Raw genomic sequence first — 7,995 nt, forward strand, 5'->3', positions numbered from 1 at the left:
AAGAGCAATTTTCAGGACCTTGGGTAGCAGCATATGTAACACCCCTCCCCAAGCCTCAGCACTATATTCCATCAATAAACTCCCCCAAGTAGAATCCGGAGTACGTTTTGTCCATCGGATTGTAGCTGCAGATACAACCCGTACAGTGAAATAAGTACGTCAGACCTCTGAGCTGGCATATAACAGTCAGAGCTTATGATTTCGTGTTTACATTCTTCATGCATTCTTCTCCCCTGAAAACAGCATTACCTGTCCTTAGCAACGTACTTTGAACCTGTTCACGTATGAGATTTATTTACTGATGAGACTCAGCATGAGACTGTGTCTGTTGGATAAATTTTACTGAATCATTACAGACCATGCATGATCCTCTGTGAACATGGATGCCTGGCTTCTCTAGCCAACAATGAAAGCTGAAGAGTAAGCACATACCTTCATGTGTGTGATCCAAGAATTTCACTCACCAGTGCTGATAATTTTAAAATATAGCATTTATTGTGCTGAAAAGACACAATATATATTCAGAACTTCCTCTTCCTAATATAGTTTTCAAGCAAATACTGACTTTTTTCCTTAAATTTTTAATATAAGAACTCTTTGTACAAATATTCCTATAGTTTAGTTTTCATAATATTTAAATGAAATGTCATTCATAAGAGATCACACCTAAAAGTCACTAATCAGTAAGCTTCATGAGATCAGAAACAATACTTTTCTTGATAATACTATATACCTAAAAAACTTGGGTAAAAATGAATTCTTAAAAATAGTAAAATAGCCAGGTTGTTGATACGTACCTTTAATCCCAGCACTAGGGAAACAGAGGAAGGCATAGCTCTATGAGATTTAGGGAAGTCTGGGATGGGATGGTCTACATGACAAGCTGGGGCTACATAGTGAGGCTCTGTCTCAAAAGACCAAAACAAACGGTAACCAAAACAAACCCCCAAATAAACAAAAAGACAGCTTTTAACAAATAGGAGACCCCTTAAGATAAACCAGGTTGAATAAATGACTCTGATTTTAGGAAATAAAGCAACAGCATCCTTTTTATCAGAAAATTCTTCCTCTTCTGAGAGGAATATATCAAAACCTTGTGGTTATCGGTTAGAATGAAAGATGCTAGTATGATATCAGAGTTAAAAGTGTGTACAACTGTGGATGTATACATGATTTTTAAAACTTCCACTGTTTGAGTGAACATGCAATGATGATCATGCTAATTAGCATACTCAAAACTCAGATCTTTGATTCTTCCTCCACTCCCTTCTGTAAACCAGTTCATCAAGATGGCACCATCATACAGTGGTATATTATTAACATTCTTAAGAGTCATGGTGCTATATTGAAAGGTTCTAGAGGTCAATTAGAAGGAGCCCATGATAATGTAACATGATCAATGTATGTAATAAATAGTAATGAATCATAAGCCTCATAGATGAAACCAAATATATATTAATTTATATAACATAACATTTACAAATTGAATAAGATGGAGGAGGAGGTCTGAATGTGATCAAAGTACAGTGTCTAAAATTCTAAATCAAAAAAAAATATTTTTATAAAAGAAAATAAATCAATGGAGAGATGGGAGAATATTGTATAAATTTACTTAATAAATACATATGGAATAATAGCATGTGGGGAACAACACAATAATTGTTTAAAGAAATAATATTTAGTGCATAAAAATTAATTGGCAGAAGTATAATGAGAAATAAGTCATTTTCATAGTTTCGAAATCTCACTACATCCACCCAAGGCTCAGGGACCATTGTGGAAGAGGGGGCAGAGAAATTGCACGAGCCAAGGAGGAGGTGCATGACCATATGGAAACAGAGTCCTACAAGTTCCAGGTGCATGACCATATGGAAACTCCTACAAGCTCCTGGAAACCTGCTCACATGATTCTATGGCAAAGGTGTCAGCATACACAAGTCCCATGCAAACTCAGCCAGACAGTAACCCAAAATAGAACTAGGAAAATGAACAGCAGACCCCAATTTATCTAAAGGAATGTTGGCAACTGATTGCTACTAGATGAAGAAGAGCTGATCTTCCTAAAACAAGGCACTCTAAATAGGCTGACTAGACTCAGCAGATGGACTAGCACTGAGTAGTGGCTGAGGGCACTGACAACACAGTGGGCAGTAACAGGGATGGCAGAGTATATGGGCTCCAGTGGGGGGCGGTGAGGGAGACTATGGGAGGGTGCCATTTGGGATGGGGTTATAAAATTGATTAAGATTTTGTGGGTTGTTCTGTACAAATACACAAAGAAAATCAATAAAAAATGTAAAGGAAAAAAGTTCACAATCAGCATAGATTAAAAGCTAAAAGCTTATCAGTGTTCTACAGAAAAGGAAGTGAAATTTGCTTAGATTTTGATTTTATTTATGTTTATAAATAACCATTAAAAAGGCCACAAACACACACAAAAAAAATCTTACCACAATGAAGTTGTTATATACAAAACAGAAAATTGTATTGTAGCTTTATAGTGAAGAAAGCTTATACAAGTGTTTTCATAAAGACACTGGTAATAAGACATCAACATCATGTCATATACCTCCTGATGAGATGCAATGACTATATCCAATGTTGCTTTAATGGTGACATCTACAAATATATTTAATTATATTTACCAAAAATGCATGCTTCGATTAAATCATAGTGAAATTTATACAAATTTAGGTTTAAGAAATATTCTAAAATAATTGACAGACATATAAACCATCAGGTTGAAGAAAACAAAGATTAAGATGAGAAAGCCACAGATGAAATTGAAGATTGTAGATGCACAAGAAGACATGACACACACGTGCAGTTAGGAACGTACGTTGCATCACAGACTACGCAAAGGGCATGGCGTTGTAGTTTGTGACGTCTATACAAGGCCTGCAGATTAGATGCAGTTTCTGCGCAACTGAGTTCCTAGTTTTGATTGTCTCACCACAGTTTCAACAGAAACTGAACTTTGAAGAACTGGAGTAAAGAGTATATGGTAGTAACACATGTTAGTAAATATAAAATTATTTTTAAATTAAAGGCTTAAATTTAAAGTAAAGCAATTTTAAGTTATACCATATTCCAAATATCTTGCTGCAGAATATTTTTAAGAAAACTAGCATTATCAATTTGATATGATTTAAAGTATATGATTTGATGGGGTTTTGTATTATGTAAATATAAATTTATATCATTTAAAAATGTAGCTCCTAATTATGAATTCATTAGATAAATTAGCAATAGTATGGTCCTGTCATTCACTAATTATGTCAGTTTGAAAAAGTTTCTTAGCTTTCTGTGTCTTAGTTTTCTCCTCAGGGAAATGGGTACAACCTTGCTTAGCTCATGGAGTGATTATAAAGATAAAATGAGGGGAAATGTAGAAAGACGGTGACATATTCCCTGGTACACAACACACGTTCAGTCAGTGTTCCTTCAAAGCCTTTCTAGAGATTCTCAGGCAATATCTTAGAACCTATTTCTGCCCCTAATTTTCTCAGATTGGCAGGCATCCCAAGTTAGATTCTACTGTTTAGTGATGTATGTGATAGGGGAGGGAGGGCATATATGTGTGTGTGTTCCTGCATATGTATAGGCATGTATGGTCATGCATATGGAGATCATTGGTCCATAACAGGTATCTTCCTTAATCACTGTGCAGCTCTTCTCTCTCTGAACCTGGTGCTCATCAATTCAGCTGGACTGACTGGCCAGTAACACACTGGGATTCTTCTGCTTCTGACCATACATGTTAGGGTAACACATGTGCTGTCATGCCTTGCTTTTGATGTGGGTGCCAGGGATCCAAACCCAAGTCCTCATGTTTGTGTGAAACACTTCACTGACTGAGCCATGTCTTCAGCTCCTTCCATTTACTTTTAAAATAACAGCTTTTGTTGTCTTTATTAGTCAGAACTGATAAAATGAAGCTATATGTGGATTCATCAGATTCGCTCACAGGATAGTCTGAGTAGTCCAACAATGGCTGCATCACACTAAAGAGCCTGAGAATCCTGAAGTTGCTCATTCCGTGAGGCTGGACGTCTCAGCAGTCCCAATCTGGTACGGAAGGCCTGAAGGATTCCTAGAAATCTGCTAATCTTTAGTCTACATTGGAATCCCAAGAAGTTGACTCTACTTTCAGGAAAGGAACGCCACAGCAGGAAGATGAACTCACCAGTGAGAGAGAAGGCAAGCAGGCAAAAAGCAAGAGCTGCCTTCTGCTACCACTTCTATATGGACTGCCATCAGAATGGAACACCCACATTTAGGGTGGGACTCCCAGCTTTAAGTAATCTAATCCAGAAAGTGTCCCTCATTTCAGTTAATTTCAGATCCAGTCAAGTTGACAATGAAGATTAGCCATCACAAGCTTGTCAGTCTGGTACCCAATTGCATCTACTTACGTCACACTTAATTTCCAAATGAAAACAATGCAAGGTCATAATTCTGCCTAACTCGATATAGGTATCCAGTGTACAATACATTGTAAAGTCCTTGAAGAATGGCTAGTCTTTTAGTATCTCATAACCTAAATATGATAATGTAGATTTACAACGTTTAACCACTTAACCCATATCTCAATTATACATTTTTTTACAAATGGAAACAAAACACAAATACCTGCTTAATATATGTGAATATATGCACAAGCACGTTCTTAAAACACACATGTCAATTATAATCCATTTTTCTGTACCTAGTTGCACGGTCTTAGCTGATATCAGTACTATCTTCCTTTACTACCCATTCTGTGTTTCCTCTACCCTCAGCAAGGACCTCTGTTGGTCTTCTATCTGTCTCTGGAGAGTGACCCACACTTCATCCCTGAAGGGTCTGGGCTGTTTGTTATCCTGCCTGGATGGGGTTGAGGCAGTTTCTCATGGACTTTAATCACAGGAGATGGTAGCACCAAAAAATACCTAAAGAATCTCCTGCCTTCCAGGCATAATCCTGCTTACCTCCAATGTGGAGAAACAGTTCCATTTCCCCCTGGTAGTCTGGACCAATTACCCCTCCTAGTACTGTGATTCCTTTCTTAGCCTTTTGTCTTAAGGACATCAGATGCTCAGTGCTGTCAGGGGGAAGGCTCAGTGACTTGTTCGATGGGATGTTTGTTGTATCTCCTGGCGGAAGCACTTCCCCTACCCTCAGAACCAAAACTTCTGGGCCCCCAGAACAGAAATTCACAAATACATGAAGCAAAAATTTTCTTAGTGCGTAATTAGGAATTATTGATAGAGAGTGGAACCATTCCCATTTCTACCCCTTGATTCTGTTACTGTGATAAAGCACCTGACCAAGGCAACTTATAGAAGGAAGAGTTTATTTGGCTTATGATTCTACCATGACAGGGAGGCATGGTGGCAGAGGTGGTCTGAGTACGAAGCTGAAGCACATCTTCACACAAGCGTGGGAAGAAATCTGACAGGGCTTAAGAACTCTCAGAGCCTGACCCATCACATGCTTCCTCCAGGAAGACTGCACCGCCTAACACCACCCAAAACAGCACCACCAGCTGTGGACACAATGTCTGAATACTTTGAGCCTATGGTGACATTCTCATTAGAACCACCACATTATCCAATTAAAGTTCTCACAATATTTGATTTATTTAAGCTTCTTCACTCCAATAATTTTTAAGCATGAATATTTAGAAGTTCAACATTTACCAGCATGGACTGGCATATACAATCATGAAGTATTTAGACAACTTTTTGTTTTGAGAATAAAACTGGTTACACATATAAACGTATAAACTCTATGTACATATTTCACTTGACATGTTTCTCACTTCCAGAGATGACGTCTAAATGCAATGCCTTCAGGACACGAAGCAAAGATAACATTCAGTAATCTGATGAATTAACTTGTAAATACATTATAATTCAATGATCTGAAATTATTTTTTTATTTGAAAAAAACTGAAGTGCTTCATGTGTTTTCTTTTTATCTCCCAATGTCATTGATTTGACAAGATCTATTTATTCTACGATGTTACTGGTCTTCACAGTGTATGAGGAGTGTGGCTGTCCTGTGACCTGGAGGCCTTGTCAGATGTGCTGATTTTACAAAGTACCCAGAGAAGTTAGGACATAGACCAAAGTGTTGCCTGCATAACTGGCTTGACAGCTGAGTATATGTGCATGTGAAGCAGAGTGACATGGTTATAAAAGCTATGGCTTACAAAATTCTGTACATCCAAGACTGATTAGAGAAGAAATTCAAAATAAGAACATGCAGCCATACTTTATTAGACCTTACGTTGGAATGAGTTAAGCCTGTTCTCTAAATTAACCCTATGAAATAGGAATAATGCCCATTTTTGAAATTCAAGAAACTAAATTAAGGCAAGTTAAATGACTGAGCAGCATTCCATAAAGCAAATATAAAGTCAATAAATGTACATCCAAAAGAATTAAGTAGAAAAACTTGAACATACAGTGGTAGTTATCAATTTAATCTGTATTCCACCCAACAATAATGACATTTTGTTTTTCCCCACAAATCCCACTTCTGCAAATATCTAGAACATTTCTTCCTTTATTGACAAGAGCATTTACCAGGGTCTTGTGTGTGTGTGTGTGTGTGTGTGTGTGTGTGTGTGTGTGTGTGTATGTGTGTAGTACCATGCCTCTCATAAATGTAATACTGATCTTTTCCACTTCATACACTGTAGCAGAGCTATAATTAGGGCAACTTTTGACTCTGCATAGTATGGGTAAAATATTTATATACTATGATGAGAAATTAAGCCCCTACTTTCAATCTTTCTTTTTGTTACTCTGCAATCTTGTTAATGAATTCACTTTACATAGCAACCAGGGGATATGGTTCGAGCTGGAATTCCAAGGTCAAAGCTTTGAAGCTTGCAACCCCATGGGGTAAGGCAGAGCTCTACCTACATGGGACTCTTCACTTCCTCTGTCTTTCTCAGGCCTTTGGTGCTACTGATCTGAGGTTGCTTTTCCTGTGTTTGCCTTGAACATGCACTTGCTATTTATAGCCCACTTTTGTGGTCTGTAAGGACTTTTCCACACACTAACATGTTCCATCTGTACAAACAGCCCATGGAGTAATTATTATGAGCCACATTTCAAAGATGAAAACATGCAGGAGTCTCAGAAGAGTGATGATTTGCCCCAAGATCAATGGTTCACAAATAGACAGTGAAAACTGGCTGAGAGTTTGGCTTTTTAGAACACATGATGACCCTCTGAATACAGTTACCTTCCAAATGACCTATAGCAGGCATCACACATTCATCTTGATGACAGATCTGATTCTGCAAAGCAGCGAACACTCAGCTTCCAGCACCAAGCCTTGTGTCCAGATATCTCTGAAAGGCGTGTATTTCAAACTACAGGGAATTTAGTGCTAAAAAAGAGATGCTTATGAGGAAATTTTAGCTACTACATCTCTATTGGATATTGGTTTGGGAAGAAGCTCCAAATGGTTTTCCCTATGAATTTATTCAGTTTTTATATTTTTCCTTCAATAAGAAGGTGCCAAGGAGCCGAGTGCAACCAACCATGACTACTAATAATCAGATACATACAGATTAGAGATGTATACGCCAACATCTAAATGTTATTAGCAAAAACAATGAGTGTTTTATAGCCACTTTTGAAAGAGATGTATCTTTGCTCTGGAAATTGTTAGTGAGTATGTTAAAGCTGTAATGAAATGCTTCTTCTAAAAAATAAAAAATATATAAAAAAAGAAAGATGGGAGAACTCCATACAGAGATAAGATGGGAACTACTGAAATAAGACAGACTGATGTTCATATTTTTATCCTCACTAAAAGAAGATACAAGAAAACATCTAGAAAGAAGAAGAGATGAGAACTACTCAGAGTTGAGGGTTATTGAGTATTAAAAGAAAATCTTATTGTGCTAATCTTGGGAGTTTGGGGGGGAATTGAGTTCCATCATTAGGATAACTATTCATGTTTTTATTTCCCCAATACTAAATATCTGCTTGT

The sequence above is a fragment of the Nannospalax galili genome, unplaced genomic scaffold (genome assembly GCF_000622305.1).
Source record: "Nannospalax galili isolate Female #2095 unplaced genomic scaffold, S.galili_v1.0 scaffold380, whole genome shotgun sequence".
NCBI classification, from domain to species: Eukaryota; Metazoa; Chordata; class Mammalia; order Rodentia; family Spalacidae; genus Nannospalax; species Nannospalax galili.